Here is a 21128-nt window from a genome sequence, read left to right on the forward strand (position 1 = left end):
TACAGTATCTGTGTATTTCCTCATAATGACTGTGAGCTTCACAATAAACCAGATCTAATAGTGTGGGAAAAGAATAAAATAAAATCAATGTCAAAAGTCTAAGAGCAACATTAAAAAAGCAGAGCTAGCAAAAATCCTAAATGTAGGAAATTCCTGGGGCTTCTGTGTCAGTTGAAAAAACAAATAACGAAGTGGGTAAACATATGGTTGGTGTAGGTGGCTTTTACTCAGTGTTGTCCTTTTTTAAAAAAAAGCTTTGATATACACACTTAATTTCAATTAAAATACCAGACTCAAATTCAAGGGTTTGATTTTGTAACTGAGACAATTTAGGTCATTCTTAGAGCTGGGAGTTTAATTGATAGTCTTGTGTCTACTTTTTCATCTCCAGTACAGGAATCTGGACTACTTATATAACCCCTTTTCTGGCTCACGCATTGCTCAGTTATTCCTTTTATCTGTGGAGGTCGATCCACTACTTGTTCTGTAGGTAGCAAATGGCCCCGTGCTCCCACACTCCTGCATTCCTGACACATGGTGGCTGTACCCTCTTCCTTCCATGGACGAGGACATCCCCGGGCTCTCTACAAAAATTTCAACTGGAATCAAACCTCAACCGGCTCTCTACACTCCACTTGAGCAACACACCCTGATTTCAAAGAAATGCTGAGATGTGGAAGCTTAGCATGAAGGTGAGAGGGAGGAGAGAAATCAAGCCAGTAAAGCCCTAACTTATGTGTGTGTTGAATACTTCATGGGCACCTGCATATGGGATTGTGATTTTTAAGTATGTGTAACATCTGGTTCTTTTTTTCACTGAAATCATGAGCAGTGCTTTTTTTTCTACTTAAGATCAGATTTTCTATTGTTTCATAAATAATTTTGCTTTAGTACCAAAGGCATTTGTATTAATTCAATATGGTGCAATAAAAGTATTCCATGGAATGGATTTGACCATATTGTTTATTGATCTCTCCACTTATTGGCTTTACGTTCATCTTCAGCAGTTTCACGTTAAGATTTTGGTATTCATCCGGACACAGAAATTAGACATAGAAGGAAATCCTATTACTTATGTTCTTTTTTTTTTTCTTTTTTGGCCTGATGTTTGGAAAGCAGGAGGCAGGAGTGAAGAAACAGAATTTCTTGCTTTGTTTGCAAGAAAGAAACATATATATGTAAATGCTTCTGCTGCTGCTCTCCACTTAACAAAGCAACAGCACTGCTGGGAGTATCTGAGACTTACCAGTAAATAACAGACCAGCAGAAGGTCTCAGTCCATCTTGGGGTTGCATTTTGCCACACAGATGAAGGTAAAAATGGACCAGAAATCTTTTTGAATATGTGGGAAGAAAAATGGATTTAAAGCTCAACTTGTCAGTTTCATAAACAGAAAGATTCAGAATTTTGATAATTATGACTTCTTTTTACACTTCTAGTCTTCACTATCATTATGATGCAGGATGAAGACCTCACTCCAAGCTCAGGGATGAAGCTGAAGGCACCTAGAAGATGCCATCCTCCATCTCTACCTGTAGGTACCCTGGAAGATGTTGGTCTTATATGCCTACCTTTTCGCTAAATTTCTGTTCTGCCCCACTATTAACTCAAACCGATCATGCCTAAAACTGAAATCAACGTATTTTACCTCTAAACCAGCATTTTCTTCAGCCTGTCTTAATTGTAACCATGGACCCATCACTTCACTATTTCTGCTGCCACCACACTTCATCTAATTTGCATCACCTTATGGCTTGACAAATTCAGTGGTCTCCTCATTGATCTGCCTGCTCTTATCTTCTAATTGGATCAGAAAACCCATATATTGATTGATAGATTTTAATATGTATCATCTGCATATATGTTTTAATACACACCTTGCTTGCTCAAATATTTTCAGTGATTCTTTGCCTCTTAGAGGGTAATGCATAAAATTCTAAGCCTGGCATAAATAGTCCTGCATAATCCAGGTGTAATTGACCTAATAGTGCACCCTTGTCACCGTAAAGAGCTTTTGTAGAGGCTTCATGGTTGCCACAGCAATTGCCACATTTGAGCTGGGGGATATTTTTGTCCCTTCCAAATTTATGACCCTATAATTCATAACTCTTTGTCGTTAATTCCCACTATTCCTGATGCAAACTTTGTTTCTGTTTAATTAATATGCACATTGGACATAAAAAATGTTTGGGGTGTATTTTTTTACATATCCAAGATCAGCTTACCTATTAAAGACCATTTTAAATTCCACCTCATTCATGCTTTCTTTCCTGGCCACCTAATCCCACTCTTTTGACTCTATGCTGCATTTACTGTCAGAATCTCTTATGTAGCATTATAATTTGTTGATGTGAATTACTACTTGTTTTTCTATTTTACTATTGTTTTGTCGATATGTTCTTTTGATTAGATCGTCAGACCCTGAGTAAAAAGATTATGTCTTCTATCACTTTGTTTCGCCACATCTTACACAGTCACGTTGCCCTATGCATATTACAGACACCCTCGAAATGTTTGTTGATGATGCAAATGATCCTTAGCCTCATCCCCTAGGTGACTCCTGGTCAGCTGCAATCTGCCTGCTGCGCCAAACCTTGCCTGACCCTGAAGCCTAAGTAACTTTTATGTTCTCTGAAAATTCTTTCATATTTTTAGCCAGTTTTATCTTTTCTTGTCACCAGAATTAGACTATAAATAATTTTCCCTCTCCCTATCTCCTTCTCTTAAAGATTCTGAGCACCTAGTAAGCACTTATAATAAATATTTATGATTGACTTGTGACTTCTCTGAAAACATTTGAATCTTTCTCCAGTTCACAAACCTGTAGACTTACATGAAAGGGTTGTGCTGTGATACAACTGGGTCATCAGTTTATCTGGAACTTAACAGGAGTATATATACAACCACAGAGTGTACTCTATAACTCCAAGAAAGTATGTCTGCATATAACCCAAACTAAAGGGCTATTTAGATAGCTCAAGGAGAATTTGCCAACCAGCTGGAAGGTTGAGTTGACTTCTCTCCACTTTGGTACACTCCTTCATGCACTCCACTCCTGGATGCACTGCTCTGGTATGTGAAGCTTGGCACACATTTATCAGGCCAGCCAAAAACCTGTGCAGAAAGGAGATAATTCGGAAACTAGAGGACCCACTGCTGGATTAGTCGTCTCCATCATCGAAGTCCCAGGCATTCCCAATGACAAGATACATTTTTGCATGACTTCATTCACTGGTTCATGCCAAAGAAAGACAACAGAAGGAAAGGTCCCGTGTAGACAGCTGTGCCAAATGGATGTGGCGCCACTACTACTTAGGAGCGTCAGGCCTTGTAAACCAGGGCTGTGGTGGGAGCTGATGGGTGGGGCAGCCCAGCATAAATATAGATAATATTTGTGGTTTAGCTCCCACACAGTTATGCAGAAGGCATTACAATTTGATCTGGTATATTTAAAAGTGCTAAGGCATAAATAAAAACATGGCCTAACTGCATAAATAGAGGTCTCTGTCTACCATGTGCTTTTAGAAAAATATCTCAGGGTCTCAGGACTAAAATAAACATGATTTCTACCATGTGGTAAAACTATTGAATTTTTCCCAACTCAAAATTAGGCAAAGCATGAGTATTTACTAGCAAAATTAACTCTTTTCTCTGTTTGCTCATTATAGCTACAGGCAAAGAGAGGAAAGATGGGCAATTATACAAAGCTTTTAATTGATATATGAAGCCAATCAAGTTAACTCATCCTAGAGAGCCAGCTTCTCTCCTCTGCTCCACACTTCTGTGGAGAGGGAATCTGTATATTGAGGATATACAGATTGACTTCCCTTTCATTTTTATTCTATAAATATATCACTAGATTTTCTTACTGTTTTGAGTAGAAAAATGTGTAATTAGGGGGAAAAAAACAATAAGGGAACAAATGTCTCCATGTCGAGATACATTTTAAAAGTTCTAAGTTTTATTATTGTTTAAATTACTACAAAGAATTTTTTTCCAAAAGAGAAACTAAAAATAAAATGGAATAAATTGAAGGATGAGTCATAGGCATTAATTAAACACGGCTTCCTAATAGATTAAAAATAAAAATATCAATTGGTATTTGTGAGTTTGTTTTGCTCTAAGGGAGTAAATGAATTTTTTTTCATTAGGTAGAAATTCAAATTATATGTGTGATTTCTGTAAAGCAGAGTTATGTTCTCCAAGTAGTTGGACCATGTGTAGTATCTCTATGGTTATTATCTGTCTAAATTCGTCCTCATATTTAGATCTTTTCTCCCTTAAAGAGATACCACTTTTCCTTGGGTGGTAACTAGTCTTCACACTTTATCTCTTCTAGGTCCTGAAACAGCACAGCTAACATGGGTATTTTCATGTAACGGATTACTTAATCAATTACCACAAAAGTGGTATGGTGAAAAAAGTACAAGTTTTGCACCACACAGATAAGAGTTCAAATCCAGACTCCGTGCTGTAGCCTTCAGCATGTCACTTCATTTCTCTGTGTCTTAATTTCTTCATTTGTAGAATGACAATAATTGGCAGCTTTGTTGAGATAATTTATAGAGTGCCTGGCACGTGGTAGACTCTTACGAAGGCCTTTTAATCAGAGGGACCTATTCTGTAATTGGTAGTTTATATATGACCTTAGGAAAATAACTCATCATGCTTAATTTCAGTTTTTAAGACAACAAAATGAGAACAAAAAGATACTAATACCACCTGGAATACAGAGCTGGCTGTAAAAATTCAGTGGGAATATGGGCAAATCACTTGGCAAATAGTCCTATTAACACCATCCAAGAAGGGAAAGGGAGTGATGGGAAGACAGTAGAAAGAAGAGGAAACCAACTGTGAAGCTCAAGGCTAAGAATTCATGTCAGGGACAGAGTAACCCAGTTTTTATATTGTACAATCTAAATATTCCAGAAGAACCATGTGCTTCTTTCCTCCTTGAGTTTTCTACTAGTCTAAGATTCTTTCTCCATTTTTCAAGCAAAGAAAAAAGAAAAAAGACCCGAGACTGAGATCGTTGTTATATAAGCCATGTGTGAAAACATCCCTTTGAGAAGTAAAGCAAAATTTACACCATTGAAGACAAGATAAAGTATTTTAAATTATCTGTATTGACTAAAGAAATTTGGGTTTACAGTATGCTTCACCAAAATAATTTTAGAGCCACAAAATCTAAGATCCTTATTTGCAGTTTCAGAGTCAAAATTCCACAAGCAAAATATTAGAAATGTGGACTTCTTTTTCAAGATGAAAAAGATAACTTTGAATTGCTATCCTTTTTTTCTCCTCTTTTTCTTCACTTATACTCATGCTAGTATGTCTCTGTTTTTATGTTCTGAAAATATTATTCCACTGATGCCCTCATACATACAAAGTTACTTGGTAACTCTCTTCTTTCACTATGTATTCAAATAACACAGGAAGAAATAGATGAAAATATGGGAAGTGTTTCTAGACTTACAGAGATAAACGGGTCGGAACAGAGAGATCCGTGCATCTACGAAGCAGGAGAGCGCCTCTTAAGCCAAGCAGATCTTCCTGCGCGCTACCTGACGGAATTCATTCTGCTCGGGACTCAGTCAGGCTTTCGTACCAATTAAGATGATGGACTGTATATTTAATAAATTTTCCAACTGTGAAAGAAAGTATCTATTGTGAAACAACAAATCTCTAAGGCATGTTTTTATTATATTACAAAAACCTTTAAAATGCTTAATGACAACAGGAAATGGCTTCTTGCCATAATCATTTTGAAGTTGTGCTTATTTTATTCTTCTCGGTTGGCACACCGTAGCATTTATACTCAACTCGACTTAACCTGTGGGCAATTTATCAGCAGGAGGAGGCTTACACAACAGTTAGTGCAACCTTTAATGGGAAGATGTTATCAGCATCATTATTAGCAATATTTATATAATGTAATAAATATGCTGATTTCTAAACTGTTGTCAGCAAAGAGAGTCCTTGCCCTGAGGACCTAATTGTAGGATGCTGTTATTCGTTAGAGATCACATTTGCATATAGTTTGGGCCAAGTCATGCAAATACTTCTCTATTTATTTTTCTGATTTAAGTATCCAGTAGCCACTTACTTGATGGAGCTCACAAAATAACCTGAATGGAACCCACTGTTTCTGAATTGCCCAAACTCTGTAAGAATGAGACTAAATTCTGATTGTGCATGAGTTATCATAGTTCATTATCTGGAGGTTGACCATATGTTTTATTGTCCAACCCATGACAATTTTGACAGTGCAAAGGTCCCCCATTAATAATTAACCTGAGAGAACAACTATAAACCAGACTGTTGCATAAAACCAGACACCTTTGTGGCCACCTTTGTTATCCGTGAAGAATCTTCGTTAATACCTGCTCATCCGCCTCTCCTACTAGTCCGTCGTGTGAATCCACATGAGGAACTTTCAGCTCTACCACTTACTGTTTGTGCAGCATTACGATCTCAGGTCTTCTAAGCATCTCTTTCCTCATCTTTAAAATGGGCAGAATACTGTGGTGGCTCTCATGGTACCTGGGAAATAGGAAGTACTCAGCTGATGCCAGGCATTAGTATCACCATTTTCCTTGAGGATCTTCAAACTGGAGCTATTGGTGCTCTCATTGAGTAACCTTAAATTCATGAAGGTTGCAGTCTACCGCAGTTGGCTGAAAGGTAGGAGGCAAAATCTGGATTGTATTACCTTAGGAATGTTCTTATCTTTGGGAAACATTAAAATAATAGATAAATTAAAAAAAAAAACCTACCAGATGCAGCTATAGCACTGAGGAATTCCCATTGCTTTTTCCCACACGCTCACCACACGGGTCCTGCAGAGGGCTGGCCATTGAGGGCACAGCGGGGGAAGGTGGGCATATCACAGGTGCCTTCACACCACCAATTCCAGCACATCCTTCCCCACCCCAGGGGCTCAGCGCACAGCCCCCGCTCCAGCCTGCCCTCTTCTTCTGTTCCTCGTACTCAGAGTTACGAAAATTCTTTCTGCGTTGGCAGTTTTGAATATCATCTTCTCTTTGATATATGTTTTCTTATATTTCTAGCTCCCCAAATTACCAACTCTTAGGCCGTATACCTTAACATCCACCCCACCAAAGCTTCTACTTCAGACTCTTTCCCATTTCTGGCCTTTTCTGCTACTTCTGCACTTACAAAAAAAATCTATTGGCAGTAATAGCTTTGTGGGCAAGAGCACGACCTCTGGAATCATATAGAGCTGAGTGTGAATCTGAATCTCACATTTACAGTCCATATGGTGGTGTGCGGATTTATTTAACTGAAATCTTAGTTTCTATCTATAAAATGGGGCTGATTATAGTGCCTCTTATGATTAAGTATAAAATGTACGTGCTTAGCAAAATACTTAATGTGTTGTAAGTGCTCAGGAAATACTAGCTATTTTTATTATTACCTGTTTCATGCTCCTTCCCACTAGATTCTTTCTCTGCTTAACAAATTGATACCTACTATATTTCACATAATCAGAGGTTCCATCAATTTCAAGATGCATCATTATATTATGTACGACTAAAATGAAAAACACCGCTGCTGGCTAAAATATCAGACATTATAGATTATAATACACATCCCAGTTTCAAAGATGTTAAAATATAAATTAAAAATGTGCATTTTACAATCAATAAATATAATAGGTAAACGTGTTGGAGGAAGAGGGAGAATTCCTCTCCTTTTCCCCTTCTGGTTCTTATGGCTGGTCAAATAAAATGATGTAAGGCAGGTTAGGAGGAGAAAATCAAACAAAGTTTAGTACATGTACACAGGGAATTCACATGGGCATGAAGAATTCTAATGACAATCAGGCAAAGTGAGGTATGTATTTCTTTCTGGACTAAGGAGAAGGAGATATAGATCTGACACTTCCAAGGGGGAAGGCAATTTACAGGAAGACGAAAAGAATTCATATTTGGTAAACAAATGTTTGCTGGCCCACCTATAGACAATGCGACCCAAAAGAGACCTTTTGATAAAATGGCCCTTGTTAGATTCCTTCCTCCCTATCGCACCTAGAATTATCTATGGTGAGAGCTCCTTCCTGGGAGAGACCCTTCCATCTTAAATTCATTTAGACAATTTGGGGGAAAGTCAAATGTTCTTCCTGAGTCTTCTGGGCCTTGATTCTCTTCAGCTCGAAATACTCCACATACTAGAGTGGCACATCTTGGGGCGGCCTGCCCCGAATCCCATCACACGTCAAGCAATCTGTTTCAATGCATTAATGGGAGCAAACTAGAAGATCCTTTCGTCAACTTTGATGTGCACAAGAGTCATCTGAAAGTCTTTTTAAAATGCAAATTATGATTCAGAAAAATCAATTTAGGAATTAGCTTCTGACTCTGGGATTGAGCCTGAAATTCTGCATTTTTAACAAGCAGCTATGTGACACTGATGCAGCTGCTTTGGGGTCCAAACCTTGAGTAACAAGGACTTAAATCCTGGCATCCTAGCTTAAGGTCATGCTCGGAAGATAATACCCTCATCAGAATGATAAGAAAATATTTTCAAGCTACTCGTGCATACCAGGGGTATCTGTTAGATCACGCCTCTCCTTGACCTCCCTCTTTTTCCACCAATCTCCTTCTGCTTTCTCTCTCTCTCTCTCTCACACACACACACACACACAAACACACAGGCACACGCACATATACACGCACACACGCGAAAACGCAGTGAACAGTCTGAGAACGGTTTTTGCAGATCTCTTGATTTGTGTCAGGATTCAAGCATTTCCCGTTTCTTAAATAGAAAACACAGGGACAGAACAATGTGCAGGGCAGAAAGGAAGAATAACCTTTTGTTTGGTCTTGTAACAGAATACTAGGTTTATTCAGAACTAGTGCTGTGTGAGGTAGCAAAAGGCCTTTGCATTTTTTTAGAAGATTTTGCCTCCCAGCAAGGTAATCGTTTGACCAGAGCTGATGATGTTTTCTTTGACCAACAGATGGCAGTAGCGGTCTCTTTTTCCAGTTACAGTAATCAGAAAATTGAACCTAACCTGCTCGTTAGGATCCTTCTAAGAGCACTCATCAGCTTTTTCCAGGTTCCTTGACTTCTTGGCTGATTTCAAAATGTTATCTCACTGTCTGAGCACTGGACCATTTAATCACTCTTATAAAAAGTAACCCTATTTTCGGGAGACATGCTACCTACTAAATCCATATTTGCCTAATTCAAATGGAAAACCAGGAGACCTTGAGTGTCTCATTTCCAATATACATATATATATATGTTTTTATTTTAAGCATCTGGATATTTTGGCTACTCTAAAAATACATTTTTTAATTAAAAAGGAGAAATCAGATTTTTGAAAATTACATTTGTTTGCAAATGATCCAGAGTAAGTCATTTCCCCAATCTCCATCAAGATCCAGCTTTTAGAGCTATGCCATTGTACCTGTCAAGGGTATCCAATGAGTTTCCAGCCTTAGTGTCTCTGAGAATTTTATTCCTTTTGTTAGTAGATTTTGACGTGATCTGTCTCTGCTGAAGCCTGCTCAGTACTCCTTGTTACAAACCTTCTATGTACTATTTGGCAGAACTATAGTTGAAGACCTTTTATGGAATTTCAGTTAAGAGATAATAGGAAAGCTCCCTTGATCCTCAGTGTTCTATAAGAGGATACATGTGAAAAAAAGTATGATTTGCTTAGCATTCTTGAATTACAAACATTTATATGTATATAACTGTTTTCTATTTAACAGCTATCATTTAACCACCACATGTCTGAGCATCGTAATTTAGATGGTAACCTTAAATTTAAACTCAGAATATCATTAATACAGTTAGATGCATTTTTATTCTCTCCCATGAGTAAGCAAATGACTCTATAATTCACCTTGATACCGTCTCTCCTGATACCTGCTTTAGCTCCCCATGAGAGTCCAGGGTGGGAAGTTTTTGCTTTCCACATTTGCCAGGGCTTCAATTCACTCATCAGTTTGGGGGTCACTTTTGCTTTTAGACACAATTTAGAAATGCAAATAACATCACAGAAACTCTTATATTTATACCCTGTGAATATTTAAAAATGGATTAATGGAAAAACTGAATGCTCTCCCCTAAGATTGTGAACAAGGCAAGATGTCCCTTCCACATCCCATCCACTCAACATAGTACTGGAAGTTCCAACCACTGCAACAAGGCAAGAAAAGGAAATAAAAATCATATGGATCAAAGCAGAAGAAATAAAATTGTCCCTATTTGCAGATGCCATGATTGTCTACACGGAAAATGCCAAGAGATGTACAAAAATACTCCTAGAACTAAGTGAGTTCACAAAGTTGCAGGATATAAAATCAACATGTGTTTCTCTACACTATGATAAATATGTAGAAACCAAAATTAAAAACACAATATCACAATTGGTCCAAAGAAAATGAAATATTTTGGTATAAATCATTAGATTTATATAATGTACATAAAATTTGTGTACATAAAATATTGTGTACATAAAATTATGTACAAAAAATGTACATAAAAATTACAAAATGCAATGAAATATATTGAAGAAGACCTAAATAAATGGAGAGACATACTATGTTCATGGATTGGACAACTCAATATAACAAAGATGTCAATCTCCAAATTGATTTATAGGTTTAACACAATTCTTATACAAATCAAATTATTCTTATACAAAGGCTTTTTGTAGACACTGACAAGCTTATCCTAAAATTTATATGGAAAGACACTAAAATAACTAAAATAATCTTGGAAAGGAAAAATAAAGTGAGGGAAATCACTACTTGATATTAACACTTATGACATAGCTACAGGAATCAAGACTGTGTGGTGTCATTGATGGAGGGGTAAACACATAGATCTGTGAAAAGAAGGGACAACACAGAAATAGACCCATATATATAGACCAAACTGATTTTTGGCAAAGGTATGAAACATTTCAATGGAGGAAGGATAGCCTTCTCAGCGAATGGTGCTGGAATAATTGAATCCATAATCCATAGACAAAGAAATGAACCTTGACCTAAAACTCACATCTTATACCAAAAATCAAATCAAAATGGACCATGCACTTAAATGTAAAACTGAAAACTATAAAACTTTTAGGAAAAAAATGGATGAAAATCTTTGGGAGCTAGGCAGGGTGGCCTTACACTTGATATTTAAGCACGAACCATAAAAGAAAAGATTGGTACATTGGACCTCATCAAAATTAAAAACTTTTGCTCTGCAAAGGACACTGTTTAGAGGATGAAAAGACAAGCATGACTGGGAAAAAAATTGCAAATCACCTACCTGACAAAGGACTAGTATGTAAAATATATAAAGAGTTCTCAAAAGTTAGCAGTAAAAAACAAAGTTAACAAACAGATGTTAACTAGACTTATCAAAGTCATTATTTTGCAATATATACAAATATTGACTCATTATGTTATACATCTGAAAATAATATAATGTTATATGTCAATTATACCTCAATAAAAAAATAAAAATAAAACACTTTCCTCTTTGGAAAAAAAAAACCCAAAACAATCTAATTAGAATACAGGCAAAATCAATCAACAGAAATTTCCTGAATAGGGTATATGAATGGCAAATAAACACAGAAAAAGATGTTCAATATCGTTAGCCATTAGGAAAATGCAAATTAAAACTACAACTTGATATCACTACATACTTATCAGAATGGCTAAAATAAATGAATATATATCTATATATATGTATATATATGAGTAAATGAGTTTGATGTGGTGTGTGTGTGTGTGCATGTGGGTGTAAAGGCTGAAATAAAATAAAAAATAATGGCAATGTAAGTGCTGGTGGGGATGCCAGTCATGTATTTCCATTTATACATGTATGGTTACAAAGTTGTATAGTCACTCTGGAAACTATTTTGGCCTTTTCTTGTAAAACTAAATATGCAAATACCATACAGCTTAGCCAGTGCATTTTTAGGCATTTATCTTAGAGAAATGAAAACTTATGTTCACACCAAAACCTATACACAAGCGTTCATAGCCACTTTGTGCATAATATCCCCTAAATTGGAAACAATCAGATTTCTTTTAATGGGTGAATGGTTAAACAAACTGTGGTGCATTCATACAATGGAATACTACTCAGCAATAGAAAAGAAATGATAAAGTGATGCACACAACAACTTGAATGAATGTTCAAGGAATAATGCTAAGAGCAAAAAGCCAAATCTCAGAAAGTCTCATAATGTATGATTCCATTTATGTAACAGTTCTTGAAAAGACAACATTTTAGAAATGAAGAACAGATTAGTGGTTGTCAGAGGGTAGGATCAGGAGGAGGGAAGGGAGTGGAGCAGGCAGGAGCTGGATTTGGTTATGAAAGGACAACAGGAGGGATCCCTGTGGTGATGGAATTGCTCTGTGTCTTGAATGTGGTGGTGGATACATGATGCTGCCGATGTAATAAAATTGTATAGAACTAAATACACACATGTAGAACAAATACCTGTGGTAATGCTATAATATTGTGTTGAAAGACGCTACCATTGGGGGAAACTGGGTAAATGGTACACAGGATTTCTCTGTGTTATTTCTTACAATTCCATGTAACTCTATAATTATCTCAAAAAAATTTAATTAAAAAATTTACAGAAAGAAAAAAAGGAATTTATCAGGGAGTGTCAATTTTTTCTTAACGAAGAAATAGTAGTCACAGACACAACGACAATGAGAAAACAGATAAATTACATGCTAGATATCATATTGAACTCTTGATTATAATAATAAAAATAATGACTCAGGGTTTTCATTGTTTATAAATGTATTCACATACAGAATCTCATTTTAATTTTTACAACAACTCTAAAAGTTGTATGGATTTTTTTTCATAAAAACAGAACATTGGAGAGTTCAAGGTCAATAATCTTTTTTGGTCCAAAAGCCAAAAGTAAAAGAGCTGAGATTTAATCCCAAGAATTCTGTCCATATACTCTGCCTAGAATAAAATGAAGGTATTTCAACTTCAAATTTAGTTGCTTTTAAATCATGAAGAAAGATGCTAACGGTAAATTGTATTCTGTGAAATAACTGCTAAATAAATTTAGATATAAGGATCCTCCTCCAAAAAGTATATCTGCATTAATTTCCTTTTACAAAGATGGCAGACCGCTATTATGTGTTATCATACTGATGCTGTGACCAAGCCAAGAAGTAAGTATAGAGTAACTTGCAACCTATACATGGTAATTTAAGGAGAAAAAAAGTTTCTTCAACAAAAAATATCTTTCTACCATCCTATCCTTATTCCTAATATCCCACCATTCAATCTATTACTTTTGATTACAGCACTGAAGTCTCCTCCAAGAAAATAATGTCCTCAGAAGTTACTTGTCCCTCATGTATCTATCCCCTGGGAAGGGTTATATGATAAAGCCAGAAGCTAATAAATATTCTCAGAAGAATTTATTTTTTATACAAAAAGAGTAGGATCTTAAAGAAATGATTCATAGGACAGATAAGTTTGATTCAGAGTAGGAGCCAAAACATGTTCATAAAGCACAAGTGGAATGGACCAAGGCAAGGACTTCAGATCTTTGATTCTCAAAATATTGTCCTTGACTCCAGTGTTCTAAGTCTTTTATTTGATTCACACAGGCCAATAAAGAGAAGTTCCATAGAATTTTATTGTTTGTACTACTAAGGGCAACATACTTACTCTTACAGACAATTACAGGACACTTGTTCAACTTAGGAGATAATTGCTGGTCTGCGAGGTAAGATTTCCAAGCTATTTTGCCAAGTTCCTACCCACAGATCATTGGAAATACAAGTTTTCTGGAAGTCGACTTTGTTTCACGAATCATCTTGATCTTCAGTTGGTTAGGGCCCTTAATTTCTTATAGTCTTGTGTATGTACGTGTGTGTGTGTGTTAAGTTTACAGTGAGCTTAGCTTCTTCATTATCAGTTTAGTTTATTGTGGATTGTTGTTTATATAACAATAGAAGGAAGAACTGCCTATTTTTGGCTTTATAGTAATTAAAATTTAAGACTGGTATACATTGTAGTTAAAATAGGAATCATTCATATATCTACTGCTAAGGCAAGTATATACATCATCTCTTCTCCCCATCTATGAATTTAAGCCACTTAACTTAAAATATACTATAAAGATAACTAAAATAAAACTAGAGTTATTTTAAAACTTTTATAAGATATTGTTCACAAAATAAAATCATGTGTGTAAGCCGAAAATCTTCCCTTCTAAATTAAGTAATTATTAAGTAAATAAACAAACCAAAAGAACATTGAAATAAGTTGTTAGGAACAAGTTCACTGAAACTTCTTTATTTTATCCTTCTTCTTTTTCCTGGAAAATAAGAACATGTGAGGTAGGCAGGTCTCAGGTTCCTTTACTCTCCTTCGGTGAATGGTGATGAACACTTTTGAGACCACTCTGGCCCCAGGAAGCCAGGAGGCAGCACAAAGGTACAAAGACTCAGAGAAAAAGAAGGCTTCCAAGGGGAAAGGGTGAATGCAGTGCAGAAGGAAGGACGGCCTAAGACAAACATGGGTGATCACCCAGTTAGACGTGGGGCTGACCTGTGCACCTCATTCTAATTTATTATCTCTTGCATAATTTATTAGAATCTACTTTTGGATTTTATTTTATATTAGTCTTGTATATTAGAACATGACAGTCTGTGGATATGGGAAAATGAGATTGACAGCCCAGACCAGGAAAGTTAAAATGGATTTTGATGGAAGAAGATCAACGCTGTGAAAACACATTTAGGGTTGAAGGCCATACAGTAATGTTAGAAAAAAAATTTGTGTACGTATATGTAGATATCTCTAAAGCTTTATATGTGTGTATATAGAGACCAAAACAGGGGATACTGTTGAAGGTTTAATTACTATTTTTAAAAAATACCTCACATTCATAATCACCAAGACCAAAAACAACAAGTGTTGGAGAGGATGTGGAGAAACAGGAACCCTCATACACAGCTGGTGGGAATGCAAACTGGTGCAGCCTCTATGGAAAACGGTATGGAGATTCCTCAAAGAATTAAAAATAGAGATGCCCTATGACCCAGCCATCCCACTACTGGGAATCTATCCAACAAACCTGAAATCAACAATCCAAAGAGGCTTATGCACCCCTATGTTCATTGCAGCATTATTCACCATAGCCAAGAAGTGGAAACAACCTAAGTGTCCCTCGACTGATGATTGGATTAAGAAAATGTGGTATATATATACAATGGAATACTACTCAGCCATAAAAAAAGACAAAATCGTCCCATTTGCAACAACATGGATGGGCCTGGAGGGTATTATGTTAAGTGAAATAAGCCAGAAAGAGAAAGACAAACACTGTATGATCTCACTCATATGTGGAATATAAACCAACACATGGACAGAGAAAACTGGACTGTGGTTACCAGGGACAAGGGGGGTGGGGGTGGGCACAAGGGGTGAAGGGAGTCATATATATGGTGATGGACAAACAAAAATGTACAACTCAAAATTTCACAATGTTAAAAACTATTAAAACATCAATTAAAAAAAAACCCTAAAAAAATACCTCATATTCTATCTTCTCACACATAAGAAAACTAAGGCAAGAAACTTTATCAACATGGCTGTTGTTGACATCATCAATTCTAGAACCACATTCCTAGGGGCCACTAAAGACCTCTAGCTCTCCAGCACATTTCATGATAGTTTGACCTTTAACTCCCACAGGTGGTGAATCCGCACGGATGTGGATTGAGAGAGGGAACATATAAAGCAATAATTTTCCAGGTAAAATTTCCATTTGTCAAAGACAGAAATAACTCTGTGTGTTGTAAACTTTGCCTTGCCTTAGAGACTATTCAACAGTGCTTTCACATTAGCATTTTTATATCTGCTGAATGAAAATATAGGGCTTATTAACTTAATGAGCAAGAGTCAAAAAACATTTTTTTAAATAAATAGTGCTTATGGTATATAGAAGTTTCTTGCTACTAGTGGACTTGAATTTGAAGGTTTCTGCCATACCAAAGAATTTTCAAGAGCAGTGCCTTTTATTGAAGAAGTGAGAATTTAACCATAATGCTAACTTAGCATCTATAATGGTGATTAGAAAAAATAAAATGAAAGTAATTATGGGGAAAAAACCCACACAGAGACGTGAGTAGGCTGAGGTGAAATTAAATCTTCCCTTGTCATTTTCCATTTTTTCTTTTGGGGTAGAGAAAGTGCTGGGATGTAGACAAGGAAAATTATAACTCTTTATTCATTGACAGCTAATGGGTGCTTTTATTTTAATGGCACATAAGCTCAATTAATCTGGAAATATTAAGAGGATTTCCATTTAATTTGTTAGAAGAATTCTAAAACTAAATGATTTCAGAACAGCCGATGGACTTGTGTAACTTAGTTCATTAGGATTATCACTTGGAAAGGAAGGAAGAATGGAGGGAGGGAGGCAGGAGAGAGGAGGGGGAGAGGGATGGGTAGAGGAGATGGTACTAGGTGAATGTGCCAGCTTTCCGTGGAGTATTGTTCTTTCGTAGGTGTAAATCTCCAGGACAAGCAGTGTGATTTTACACTATTTTATAATTTTTATTTATTTATTTTTTCCCCCAAAGCCCCAGTAGATAGTTGTATGTCATAGCTGCACATCCTTCTAGTTGCTGTATGTGTGACGCGGCCTCAGCATGGCCGGAGAAGCGGTGCCTCGGTGCGCGCCGGGATCCGAACCAGGGCCGCCAGCAGCGGAGCGCACGTACTTAACCGGCCCTACACTATTTTAAACACACTATTGGAAAGATTCTTTCTGCATCACAAAATTGATAAAAGCCAACTTAGAGTAAAGAGCAGTTGAGAAGGTTGTTTAATAATTTATCTTCAAGTGTGCCATGTGAAACTGCATGTATTGGACTTTTATTGTGAGAGCATGTTTCCAAAGGGATGTGCTATCGGAAAGTAATTGATTTCCTCCTCTTCAGGGAAAGAAGCCATCCTCAGCATGAGCCCAGATCCTTCACCTTTGAGCAGATCATTATGGCTCTTATTAATTATGCCCATCTAGACCAGGCAAACTTGCCCTAGAGTGAATGTGTAAAAAGATCTTATGTTTGTCTTAGCAAAACAGCCTGGAATCAGGTATGCAGAGCGCTGGGGATGAGACCACTCCATTTGCCTGAGGAATCTGGAGATCACCCTCTTTGAGCTGCCCCCCTATCCCCCAAAACACGTAAACACCTCAGGAAGGCTGAGGGAGACGGGACCTGTAGTCTGGCCCTAGCACCCAGTTAGGAGAGAAAGAAGCCGGCGGGGGGGATTCTGGGTCTAGAGTGAACCTTCTGGGATATCACCTTGCATCCCAGAAGTGGCAGGGGCTGGAACCAAAAGTGTTCGCCTTTAGGAGTTACAACAATGTGACCTATGAATATGATGGTCTGGAGCCAGCTTGACAAAGCATAACTCACACACACGAGCTTCCTAAACCGCTGCTGCGGCCTGACAAGGCCTCACCACGCCCTCCGACACAGCTGCGCTCTACGCAAGTCTAGGCAGTGGGGTGAGAAAGCTTGGAGGTCCTCAGCCAGTCAGCGGGAGAGCTTTCCCCACTGAGAGTAAGCAGGATGCATGCAAGTCCACTCTAGATGGTGTGACATTGGGGTCAGCATCTCGCCCTAGCCTCTCTGTACACTGGGAACCGGCTATAAAGAAGAGTGTGACACTTTAAATATCAGATTTAGAAAATGCATATCGTTTGGTTAACCTAACTGGGAAAAGCTGCATTGTAGCCAGGGGCAATGCAACCGGGGATGGAATTGAAGCCCCCAGGGCTCTGACATTTCTGCTTCCCACTCTGCTCCTTTTGTGTGCTGGCTTCAGCCTCTCCCGTTGCCCCCATTAAGCAATTTCTAGGTCCATTCTCCAAGCTTTGTCATGTAGGGAAACTGAGTATCATTCTCCCATCTCTAAAATTTAAGAAACAAAATCAAAACTCCTAAGGAAGAGCTCTGAGTGACTTCACTTGATTTGTCCTTAGACCAGAGTCTGTCACCCTGGCATGTGTATTGACATTCTGGAGGTTTAGCTGCGCCGCTGGCCTCCACCCGCTGGGTGCCAGTAGCACCTCCCCTCACCTCAAGTGTGCAACCAAAAATGTCTCTAAAATTGCCAAATGTCTCCTGGTGAGCAAAACTGTTCCCTGATTGAGAACCGCTGCCTTAATCACTGCGGTCAGAAACTTAGGATCACAATATATCAGGGCACAGTGGTGAGGGCAGATTGGGAGGGAAGATTAAATCCTCTGTTTGTTGGGAACTAGGCAGCCACCCCAATTTGAGTCTTCCGCATGGCTCAAGCCTGCCGGGCCTGCTTTCCTCATGTAGGCTCCCCCTTAGCTCCTGCACTAATGTGTTCCCTAGTCTTTGTCCTCATGTCACACATGGTTATTTCATTACCGTGGAAGCCTATTTAAAAGATTTGGTAGAATGAGAAAAATAATTAGGACTGGGAAACCATTTTCATAATATTTACCCAAATTGAAACATGATAACATGCATATTCAAGCAATTTATCTCAAATGTAACATAAGAAAAATCATTAGCTGTAACTGGATTTATATATTAAAGTTTTCCTTAGATAAGAGGGAGAACAAATCCTTCATTCTTTTTTTATTTTCCTTATATCAAGGAAAATCAATTTTTCATTGATTAAAAAAGAAGAGCATAGGGGCCGGCCTCATGGCGTAGGGGTTAAGCACGTGCGTTCTGCCGCTGGCGGCCTGGGTTCAGACCCCGGGCGCGTACTGACCACCGCTTGTCAGGCTGTGCGGTGGTGGCGTCCCACATAAAGTGGAGGAAGATGGGCACAGATGTTAGCTCAGGGCCAGTCTTCCTCAGCAAAAACAGGAGGATTGGCATGGATGTTAGCTCAGGGCTGATCTTCCTCACAAAAGAAAGAAAAAAAAAAAGAGGAGCATAATAAAGTTTACTTCTTATAATTATAAAGGTTGAGTAAATAATTCTGCATGGATTACAGAATAAATAACTCCATGGTTATCCATAACTGACTAAACAAGCTCATACGTTGCTTACATATTACTTTACACATTAGGGTCTGTTTATTAAATAGATTTGCAAGATTCTACTCGATTCCTTGTTCACCGATATTGCTATTAAATCTTAGGAGTCTGTGCTACAGCATCGCACTGCATCTATTCATCAGGCCCCGTGACTGTGGGCATAACAAGGCGGAGAAAAGGGTCAGCCTGAGAATTTTGGCTCGCCGGCTTCACAGAGCCAAACAAAAAAACCTGACCCACCCAAGAAGGCCTCAGAAAATGATCAGAGCATGTGTTTTGTCCTTGAAATTTCTGCTATTCTTTTGATTTATAAGCAGTCCAAAGAAGGATCCTATAAATTAAAACATATACTCCTGCATCTTAATTTTCATTCAGACCCCAGCGGTAGATTTACAGTCATTCAAGACCTACTCCATCATAATTAAATTGTACTTGTCAGCTTTTTATTGCTACTCTTGGAGATAAATCCTTATGCTGGAGGTTCCCACAGTGAGTATCATCACGGCCTCTTGCTCATATCCTGGAGAGGGGTTTCTGACAGAATCGTAACTCCAGCAGATCTTGGATGACTTTCCTTCAGCTTATCTCTTCATCACAAGACACCATTATTTTGTTATCTAAAAATATTCTGATTGCTTTTGTTTCTTCAAAGTTTTCCAGAGCTTTTTTTTTCTCATTCTTTTTCCCTCTCTCCCTCCCTCCCTCACATCTCTCCTTCCTTCTAAGAAATAAAAATGAATGTTATTTCTTTCTTAAAAATAAGTGTTTGTTTTTCTTGACCTTGCTTAGAATCATACAACTTCCTATTCTGCTGTGTTTAATGGAAGTTTGCTCCCATGTTACCCGTTTGAGAGTAATAAATATTCTTGCTATAGATGTGTTGGTCAATGATGAGAAAAAATATCCTCTTTCCCTAACCTGCCCTTCATAAGAACAAAACTACATATTCAGTCCTTTCATCCTCTTTTATTCTCCTAAAAGACTGTTCTTTTTAGAATTTTGATATAATTTAGATAGAATTTTCTAGAGAATCTCATGCCAAAATCATTGAATAAGGGAAACCAAGAAATAATTTCCTTTTTTTGTTGTTGGTTGTAATGTGACAATCTATTTTTATGAAGTAATGATATTTTATAAACGTTATAAAATGACTCCTATTTGTTTTATACATTTAGGCATATAGCAAACCAAAAACTAGAGGAAAAAAAACATCTGTAATAATTGTGACAGATAACAAGTGATAATCTTAACACTTTGATTAAAAAGAACACTCAAGTTATAATAAACAAGAGAAAAAAGTATAAAAATATTGAGAGAGAATTCAGAGAAGAGGACGTAGATGTCTAGTGCATATCACAAATTTTTTAACTTATGAAAATCAGAATAGTTAGAAACCCTTCTGATATATTAAATTAGCAAATAGTTTTGAAAATCAGAAGAGGTAAATACTAGTCTTTTAAATTAGCAGACATTTAGAAAATAACGCTGCATTGGTTTCCCAAGGAGGCTGTAACAAAGTACACACACTGGATGGCTAAGACAACATAAATATGTTCTCTTACGGTTCTGGGGTGGCGGTCTGAGAGGAAGGTGTCGACAGGGCCATGCTCCCTTGAAGGGAGAACGGTGTCTTGTCTCTTCCAGCTCTGGCAGCAGCAGGCTGCCTTGGCTGGTGGCAGTGCAGCTCAGTCTTTGCCTCTGTCACCACATGGCCCTCTCCTCTGCATCTGCATCTGTGTCTGTGTCTCTTCTCTTTTTCTTATAAAGATACAAATCATATGGAATTAGGGTCTGCCCTTACCAATATGACTTCTCAATCTGACAACATCTAACCCTAATTCCAAATAAGGTCACATTCATAGGTCCCAGGAGCTAAGACTTCAACATATCTTTCTGGGCGGACACAATTTAACCCATAACAAGTGCTATCCCATACTGATAAATTAGTAAAGCCTTTCTGAAAAGCACCTTAGTAATACTCTTTCTTCTACTAATTTCTCATGGAATCCACCTGAGGATAAACAGAACTGTAAATTACAGTTATATTAAAAAA

At 37.5% G+C, this 21128-nt stretch overlaps 1 long non-coding RNA gene across 1 annotated transcript; it reads left to right on the plus strand.

Moving 5' to 3' along the window:
- Window positions 1-1448: 1448 nt before the first annotated feature.
- On the plus strand, window positions 1449-19814 carry LOC131392996 (uncharacterized). Its single transcript, XR_009215821.1, has 3 exons — window positions 1449-1534; window positions 15733-15792; window positions 19180-19814. It is a non-coding gene; the product is annotated as an uncharacterized LOC131392996 (long non-coding RNA).
- Window positions 19815-21128: the final 1314 nt, after the last annotated feature.

Source organism: Diceros bicornis, chromosome 27, assembly GCF_020826845.1.
Source record: "Diceros bicornis minor isolate mBicDic1 chromosome 27, mDicBic1.mat.cur, whole genome shotgun sequence".
NCBI lineage: Eukaryota > Metazoa > Chordata > Mammalia > Perissodactyla > Rhinocerotidae > Diceros > Diceros bicornis.